The sequence below is a fragment of the Rattus norvegicus genome, chromosome 2 (assembly GCF_021556685.1).
Source record: "Rattus norvegicus strain SHRSP/BbbUtx chromosome 2, alternate assembly SHRSP_T2T, whole genome shotgun sequence".
NCBI classification, from domain to species: Eukaryota; Metazoa; Chordata; class Mammalia; order Rodentia; family Muridae; genus Rattus; species Rattus norvegicus.
The window spans coordinates 154,739,198-154,748,407 of NC_141535.1; the positions used below are offsets into that span (position 1 = coordinate 154,739,198).

The 9,210-nt window shown below is 48.2% G+C and overlaps 1 long non-coding RNA gene across 1 annotated transcript; it reads right to left on the bottom strand.

The window, feature by feature from the left end:
* Positions 1 to 1,593: 1,593 nt before the first annotated feature.
* LOC134485627 (uncharacterized) lies at positions 1,594 to 8,844 on the bottom strand. Its single transcript, XR_015675502.1, has 2 exons — positions 7,617 to 8,844; positions 1,594 to 6,832 (listed from the first exon to the last, which is right to left on the bottom strand). It is a non-coding gene; the product is annotated as an uncharacterized LOC134485627 (long non-coding RNA).
* Between the last annotated feature and the right edge of the window lie 366 nt (positions 8,845 to 9,210).

Consider the following 9,210-nt stretch of genomic DNA (forward strand, 5'->3'; position numbering starts at 1 on the left):
ACTTTTCCCACAGCCGGCACTGCATAGCTCCTTCCCACAGCAGCTCCTAAAGCCCTGAAGAAACCTGTTAGGTTACTAGTGGTTTTTCTCCGCACTATGAGATAAGACCTGGCAAGAAATAACTTTGACAAAAAGTTTTACCTTCCAGTTTACAGGGGACACAATTCATAGCGGTGGAAAAGCAAGGCAGCCAGATCCTGAGGGCACTGGTCACAGTTGTTGTGCTGCTATTGTTGTTGTGTTGTTGTTCCTTTCCCCCTTTTTATTTAATTACATCTAGCAGCCCAGTTCATGGTCCAGCACCACCCATATTCAGGGGAGGTGTATTCTAAAGTCCCTTGAAATGCCAAGACCCTCTCAACAAGAGCATTTTCCAGGGAATCTTAAATCTGGGCAGGCTGGCCACAAGGATGACCTAACACGAAGCTCTTTATCTCCTCTGTGGTAAGGGAGAAGAAGCTCTCAAGAGCAGGTGAAGCAGACAAAACATAGGCCAGCGAGCTCCCTGCAGGTGAGCCCACAGTGAGAAGGGGCAGCAGGAAGGCACCAGCCACCAACAGCCAGAGCAGGAAGCTGACTTGTCTCTGCGGTTTTCAGTTCCTGGGGGCGGGGGGTGCCCATCGCACATACTACAATGAAGGAAGAGCCATTTTCATGTCAGCTCCATCATTCTGTCACTCCGTCGTGTATTTGCTGCATTTCCAGCCTCATCATCAATCATAATCATCACTTCACATCTATCCAACTCCAGGCTTCACCTCATTAGAGACCTTAGGCTCAATGGAAGGAAGCCTCAAACCAAAAACCTACTGCCGGGTTCTGTAACCCATCTGGCTTTCAAACTGCAGTAATGAAAGTCAGGTAAAGTCTTGGGAAGCATAATGAAGATACTTTCCATATACTTATAGAATCAAACACACGGTTATATTTAAATATCTGCAAGTAAGTAACAACGAGTTCGGTCATGGCTGCAACGGCGTGGAACTTGGCCACATCTGCATAGAACGTGCACCCTTGAGCAGGACTCCAACCTTCCCATGTTCAGGGGAGCATTCTGGTCTGACTTCCACAAGCAAGCACTCTGCAAGCCCGCCTGGAGCCCGACGCACTGCCACCGCCTGGTCAGGGGGAGAACTGCAGCTCGGAGGACGGAGGGTCTTGGGCAAATCCTCACAGGCTGGGAAGAACTACCCTAGAATTAGAGAGAATCACGTGGAGAGCAGGCCTGTCTTCCATTCCAGAACCTTGACCTGACTTTGTGCATCCTCAGAGATCTCCCATGGATATACAGAGACCCCGGCATGGGGGTCCGGGACACATCGTCTCCGAGTTCCCAGCCATGCTACGCAGGCATATCTAGCATGGCTGTATTTATAAAGCAAAATCTGGGGTGCTCTCTTCCACTGCCGAGTTGATTGATGGTAAGAGAACACTGTCTGATGGTTCCTGAAGAGGCTGCAACCTATCCTGCACGTGCAGACTGTGGGCCTCCTACTCCAGTCCCGAGGATGTGCTTGAAAGACCCCCAGACTTGGGGAGACTCTCGCTCCAGTCACGGGTTGAGGTACCCCCAGGAAACACGAGAAGCCGGTCTTGATGTAATCAACAAGAGGCAGTTTTATTTACGAGATCTCGGGCTGACACGTATCTCACACAGGAGATTGAGTCAAGCCCCGAGCCTCTCTAGGCAGGAGCTTATATAGGGAAAACCAGGGGTTTCGTGTGAATACACATAATTGGCTAATACAAAGGGTGCACAGTTACTTTTGGCACGGAGTTACATCAACAAAGCATATGTGTAATCTAGCATCTCAGCAATGTGGGCAGGGCAACTCATCTCACTGCAGCAGGGGGATGACCCATCCTCAGGGAGTGAAGGAAGGGGAGGGGGTGGCTCCAGATGGCCAGTGTCCTTGGGAGTTGATAGTTGGGCCAGTGAGCCCTATCTCAAATTCTCTCAGGCATGTCTGGACTTTGTTCATGACTAACTTTTAGAAATTTTAGCCCTTCATTCCCCTCTACTCCTTGTGAATAGTCCTAATCTTAGGACTACGAGTCTAGCGTCTAGAGGCTCTTCACCCCGTATAGCCCGATACAGCCCGATACTGTTGTCTCAACATAAGGACATGTATAGCACTAATCCGCTCCCTGACAAAAGCTAGAAGGCGATTAATGATGTAGGGCCCAAAGGTGAGCAAAAGGAGGAGGATAATCAAGGGACCAGCTAAGACTGACAGCAGGGTGGTAAGCCATGGGGACCTATCGAACCAGCTTTGAAACCAGTTATCAGTGGTTTCTCGTTCTCGTCGTCTCTTGTCCAGCCTCTCCCTAAGTTTAGCCATAGAATCTTTAATGGTCCCGGAGTGATCGAGGTAAAAACAACATTCTTCTCTCAAAGCAGCACATAGCCCTCTTTCTTTAAGGAATATCAGGTCTAATCTTCTCCTATTTTGAAGGACTACCTCTGAGAGGGAGGTTAGGTATTCTTGGAGGTCAGCTAAAAAGTCTTTAGGATTCCAATCTGAACACTATCTAAACCTATACACCAAGGTCATGACTATCTTAGAACTTTTAAACTTATGGTCCCTGAGGCACAGTCCCAAGAAGTGTTAGGAGTATTAACATATGTAATGTTACATCATTTGTAATAGAAATCAAGCCTATCTCTATATTTTTCTCGATGGAACCCAGGGCAAACATGAAATTCTTGTTTCTAAAGCACACTCCTCAAGTGAGCATTATAGCAACATCCCAGTCACGTCTCTGATGTATCCACTTATCTGATGTGCAAGTCTAGGGAGCTTTTTGAAGATCTGAGTGTCCCTCTAGGTCCCAGCTCTCAGCCCCAACAGCTAGTATGCGGCTGGTGAGGGCTGAGACTTGATGGCTGTCAGGGTGGTCAGCAGCACCAGGTACGGTCCTTTCCAGCGAGGCTCGAGTGTCTGGGCTCCGTGTCATTGTATGTACCTACAGTCTCCGACCTGGAACGGATGAGATGTCTCGGGGGTCCCCAGGGCATAGGCTGCTGCCAGCTGTGAGCAGATTTCTTTCTGTATCACCTGTAGGTCTTTTAGCCTGACACATAAATCATTATTACTATGACATGTTGGTTCAGTAACATCATCTAATACAGTCAGAGGATCTGAGGCCCCATATAAGATCTCAAAGGGGGTAAAGCTGAATCTGGAAGGGATATTTCTTGCTCTGAAGAGAGCGAGAGGGAAGGAGTGTCACCCAGTCTGCGCCAGTCTCCATGGTCAATTTAATTTGGTCAGGGTCTCTTTTAGAGTTTTATTTATTTACTCTACCTGTCCTGAACTTTGAGGTCTGTAAATATAATGTAATTTTTAATCAACCTCTAAATACTTGGCCACACCCTGGCTTACCTTGGCAACGAAAGTAGGGCCATTGTCTGACCAGATTACCTTGGGCATTCCAAATCGGGGGAAAGATTTCTTCCAGTATCTTCTTGATGATTGTAGAGGCCGTCTCTTAGTCCAATCCCAGTTCCCAGTGGCTGTCTCTTGTAGGCCTGTAACCAGGATAGGCTCCTGCATAGCCATTTTCTGAGCCACTTTATCTGCTTTGTTACTGTCCTATGCCACTGAATCTTCCTTCTGATATCCTGAGCAACGAATAGTACTCACAGTTGTTGGCTTCACCAGGGCATCCAAGAGATGGTAAAGGCATCTGCAGCGCTGATGTGCTGGGGGGTAGAAGTTCAGCCATCCCAGATGACATTGTGTTGTCCACCACGGCAGCACCCACTTATCTCTGACCTTCATGAAGAGAACTGTTCCCGTCTGTGGACAAGGTCCTCGGCTTTCAGCAGGGGTCAATCAGCCAGTCGCAGAGGTCTTTCCTCCACCCATGGGCTTCTGCCAGTGCTTGACACTTGTGCTGTGGTGGCTCCAGGTCAGGATTGGGCAGCAAGGTGACCAGATTGCCCCCAACAGGTGGAGAATCTAGTCCATGTCAGCTGATCAGTGATCCCATCCTCTGGGACATTTCATTTAAAGGCAAAACATCAGCCACTCTACCGCAGTTTAAGTCCTGGATTGGGTGATAATTGTCAGAGCCCGGCTGGCAGGAATGATGTGTTCCAGGCAGAACGGCACTAAGCCACACACACACATCTCCCAGCATCAGGTACTGGTGCACTGAGACAGGTCTTAAGCTCCACATACACAGTCTGTAGATATGCATACACATGGCCTCACCCAGTCATTTTAGCCCACACAAGCCATTTTGGAGAGCAATTTTCTCATGAGCAAGGGATAGGGGCAGTCAGGGATGACCATGAACTAGTGGGTGGGTTACCCGGCCCACGCCAAGGTCCACTGTTCTTCGGGCAGTCCATAAGTATTGTTCGTTGCCAGTAGCCCCTTGCACTCAAGGTCTTTGGATATTGACCCACTGGGGGGGGCATAGGAGCACAGAGCATTGGGTCCCTGTATCCACACTTCCCTTCTATCTCTGTACATAGCCAGCACTCTAGGACCAAGAAGCTCTCCAGTGGCCCCTCTTGTTCTTTCTTGGGCAGTCCCTGACCCAGTGTCCTTTTTCTTCGTATTAGGCACACCGATCTTTAGCCAGGAATTCTCTTCTGTTGCCAGGTACTATCTTCCTAGGTTCCCTAACTACTGTGGCCAGTATATGTTCCTCTCTTGTCTCTTTCTCTTCCTCAGTCTCTCTGTCTGTATCTTCTTCTACAGCTATTAGTTGCTGTCTACTTTTGTGCACCGACCCTGAACCATATATCAACCTTATTTTCTCTGCAACTTACAACAACTCTCTCAGTGACTTAGCTTAACCCTTCAAGTTTCTGTAACTTTTTCTTTATATCTTTTTCTTACTTTAGCCAAATTGGTGGGGCATTTTCTAGCCCCTCTGAGACCCACCCTTGGAGCCTGGTGGCAGACCTGGCACTCCCTACCTTTAGGCGTTTTGAAGTCAACAGGCAGAAGTGAGGGCCTTCCATCCGTGTCTGGAACATTTTTTCTGGCCTCTAGTAGGATTCCATCTTTCCTCGGTGGTAAAGAAGACCTGTAACAGTTACTAACAAGCATCTCAAATGGGATGGTGAGAAAACAAGGGAATCTTGAGAATAGAGGTCCACTGAAGAGGACAAATAGCATTTAGTCACACAGCTAAACCAGGAGGCCTTCTTGGGACAAAAAGGCCGTTGTAGAAATAAGCACAAGCTTTGTTCCTGTGAAACAGAAAGGAAAGCAGAGAGGCAGCTGATCTGTTATCGACTATCTCTCTGGACTTAGATTTTACTTAAGAAGTACCTCCCTTCAGTGTCAGCTCAGTGGCTCTGTCTCTCAATAAACCCAGCCTCTGAAGGACACTAGGCTTCTAGTAAGAACTAATAACAAAAGGATGGAGAGAGGGTTAGAACCTGGGTGTTAGATACTAAGTGTCTGACAAAAGAATTGTAACCAGTTCACCTGGGACTTTCAGGACCTCAGTAGCAGCCCTTTACCAAACTGTCTCAGTGGGCTAAAGGCCCATGGAAAAGAAAACATTAATCCTGACCTTGGCCACAGCCAAAGACTGAATTCTAAATTTTGACTGGCAAAACAAAGTTCTTCACAGTTTGTTGCAGATTCTTTGAAACTATTTTAGGGGCTTCTCTGCCCCCCAACCTGGGGCATTTTGACCACAGGGGCAGGAACTGGCTGCTGTGGGGATAGGATCAAAGGCACTCTCCATGTCAATGATGACTAACAGGGAAGGTTACTTAATGTTGGAGATCAACTCCTCTCTTGGAATAGGGCCAGCAGATAAGGCAGGCTCCCTTAAAGAACTTCTCTTAATGAACACTCTCCTTTTGTGAGCAAGTGTTGAAGGTCTGGCCACTGAAGGCAGCAACTGGAATTTTTTTTTTCAGGGCCAAAATACAACCACTAACTCTACGCTATCTTTGTTGTCAAAGCGCCAACCCCAGCCAGCCTCCTTACCTTGAAACTCCTCTTGCACTGACTTGGCCAGAGCTGCGCTGCTGCCCACGCGCAGCCTGTAGCTTGCTAGTAGGCCTGCATGCTTGCCACCCTCAGCCCCTACATTTTCCTACTCTGTGTTGTCCCTTCCTTAGAAGCTGTGAATGTTTAAGCCACAGGGAGAATTTTTCTTCAGGATCTAAGGTAAAGCTTTCAGGTTCTTGTTAATGCCTGCTTCAGATGGATCACTCGCTAACCTGGAGTCCTTCATACACAACGGTTAACAGCAGCTGGGCTGGACAATGGGAGTAAAGAGAGGGGCAGCTCTCCTTGGGGAGAAGGCTCAAGAGAGAAAGATAAAACTCCCCGGCAGAAAACAATTTCTCTCAAGCAAATTATTTTTAACTTTTAAATTAAGCACCAAGAGGACCAAGTAAAACTCCTTGACAAACAAAGCAAACAGTTTCATGATTTCAAACACAGTCGTCAGTCCAAGATTTCAAACACAGTTGTCAGTCCAAGTCCAAAACGAAACAAAAGCCAAAAAGACACTGGACAATACCACAGAAAAGAAACCAGACAAACAAGACCAAGACAAAACATCCTATAACCAATTTCCACAGATGCCTGGTACCTTCAGTACCTGGCCCAAACTGCAGCTTAACCTTAGCTGCTTCTGGGATACCAAACACAGAAACAGAATACAGACAACAGACACTAACACATCTAAGCACACTTGTCCATGCCTATACTTAAATAGGCAGCTGAATACGACCTCCGAAGTCAAGTCACAGTCAGATCTCTTTGACTGTCACCTGCCGGGTCCTCCCGACAAAAGTCGGCTCGTGGGACATCTCCCAGAGCTGGGGCGTCCTCACTTCCGCTATCTAAAAAAAGAACAAAAAGAAAACAGCTATTCGAAGTAGAAACCCAGTACCTACTCACAGGCGTCTGTCCGGGGTGGGAAGCCCTTCCACCCAAGCACACTTAAATACGGGGTAGGAAGCCCATCTACCCAAGTGTACTTAAAAACAACGGGGTGGGAAGCCCATCCACTCGAGTGCACTCAAAAACAACGGGGTGGGAAGCCCATCCACCCGAGTGCACTCAAAAACAACAGAGTGGGAAGCCCATCCACCCGAGTGCACTCAAAAACAACGGGGTGGGAAGCCCATCCACCCGAGTGCACTCAAAAACAACGGGGTGGGAAGCCCATCCACCCGAGTGCACTCAAAAACAACAGAGTGGGAAGCCCATCCACCCAAGTGCACTCAACAACAACGGGGTGGGAAGCCCATCCACCCGAGTGCACTCAAAAACAACGGGGTGGGAAGCCCATCCACCCGAGTGCACTCAAAAACAACGGGGTGGGAAGCCCATCCACCCGAGTGCACTCAAAAACAACGGGGTGGGAAGCCCATCCACCCGAGTGCACTCAAAAACAACGGGGTGGGAAGCCCATCCACCCGAGTGCACTCAAAAACAACGGGGTGGGAAGCCCATCCACCCGAGTGCACTCAAAAACAACAGAGTGGGAAGTCTTCTTCTGCCCAGACAGTGCACCAAGACCTTAAACCAGTACTGAAAAACACAGACTACAGGACTTAATTCATACACACACTACTCTCACACTCACACAGCGGCCGCTTTCCAGCACTCACACTAACGTACCTCCAAGAGGCATTCGGATCTCCGGGGGTTACGCTCCTATCCCGGACGAGCCCCCAATGAAAGACCCCCAGACTTGGGGAGACTCTCGCTCCAGTCACGGGTTGAGGTACCCCCAGGAAACACGAGAAGCCGGTCTTGATGTAATCAACAAGAGGCAGTTTTATTTACGAGATCTCGGGCTGACACGTATCTCACACAGGAGATTGAGTCAAGCCCCGAGCCTCTCTAGGCAGGAGCTTATATAGGGAAAACCAGGGGTTTCGTGTGAATACACATAATTGGCTAATACAAAGGGTGCACAGTTACTTTTGGCACGGAGTTACATCAACAAAGCATATGTGTAATCTAGCATCTCAGCAATGTGGGCAGGGCAACTCATCTCACTGCAGCAGGGGGATGACCCATCCTCAGGGAGTGAAGGAAGGGGAGGGGGTGGCTCCAGATGGCCAGTGTCCTTGGGAGTTGATAGTTGGGCCAGTGAGCCCTATCTCAAATTCTCTCAGGCATGTCTGGACTTTGTTCATGACTAACTTTTAGAAATTTTAACCCTTCATGCTCACCGGCTGCCACCAGTGGATAAGGAGGCTAATTGTCACTAGGAGGTTCTGTGCTCTGTAGGTGCAAAGGACAGTGGCAAGAAGGGAATCAAGGGACAGTATAGAGCATCCTTTGGCAGGGGTTGCTCAGAATGGAACTGCTGTCCTGTCCAAGGCCCTTTGTGTTCTTTCCAAGACCCTGCGTGCAGGCACCGGTGCTGTCCAAAGCACCTGCATGCTCACAAGCCTCCTCACGGGCTGCCCTGGGCTGCTGCACAGGTTGGTGACCTGGAGGTGCTTGCTGGTCTACACTTTGGAACTTCAGAAACCCACTTGGTAATGCTCGAGGTTCTCCCAAGTAAAAGGACGCTGTGTTTGAATGTCCAGTCTTTTCCAAACCTTATGGGAAACTAATCCTCAGTGCAAGAAGAGTTTTGGAGTTGGGGGCTTTAGTTAGGGATCCTGGTGTGGATTAGTGTCCTGGGGAAGGGGCTTAAATTCTACCATGTAATGACATCTAGACTTCTCCTTGACCTTGGTTTCTCAACCTCCAGAACCTGAAAGAAATGTAACTTTGTTATTCATAAATAACCTAGTATGAAGATTAGTCTTCATTTTTAACATTAGAGCAATTCTCAGCCTATGGGTTGCCACCTCTTCAAGAGTTGCAAAGCACATATCCAACATATCAGATATTTACAGTACTATTCATAAAAGTAGCAAAATTACAGTTATGGAGTTGCAGCGAAATAATTTTATGGCTGGGGGTTACCACAACATGAGGATTAAAGGTTTGCAGCATTAGGAAGGTTGGGAGCCATTGCTCTAGAAGATTCTGAGTCAGCAGAGAACATACCCTTTTGTATGTCTATGGAGACTTTCCAGAAAGGCTTAACTGAGGAAACACCCTGAATGTGAGTCCCATTCCACAAGCTGGGTCACCACACTGATAGCGTCAGAGAATGTGAGCTGAGTACACACTTGTATCCCCCTCTGCTTGCTGACTTCCAAAGCAGTGTGTCCAGCTGCCTGTGACTCCTGCAGCCACAGTGAACTGA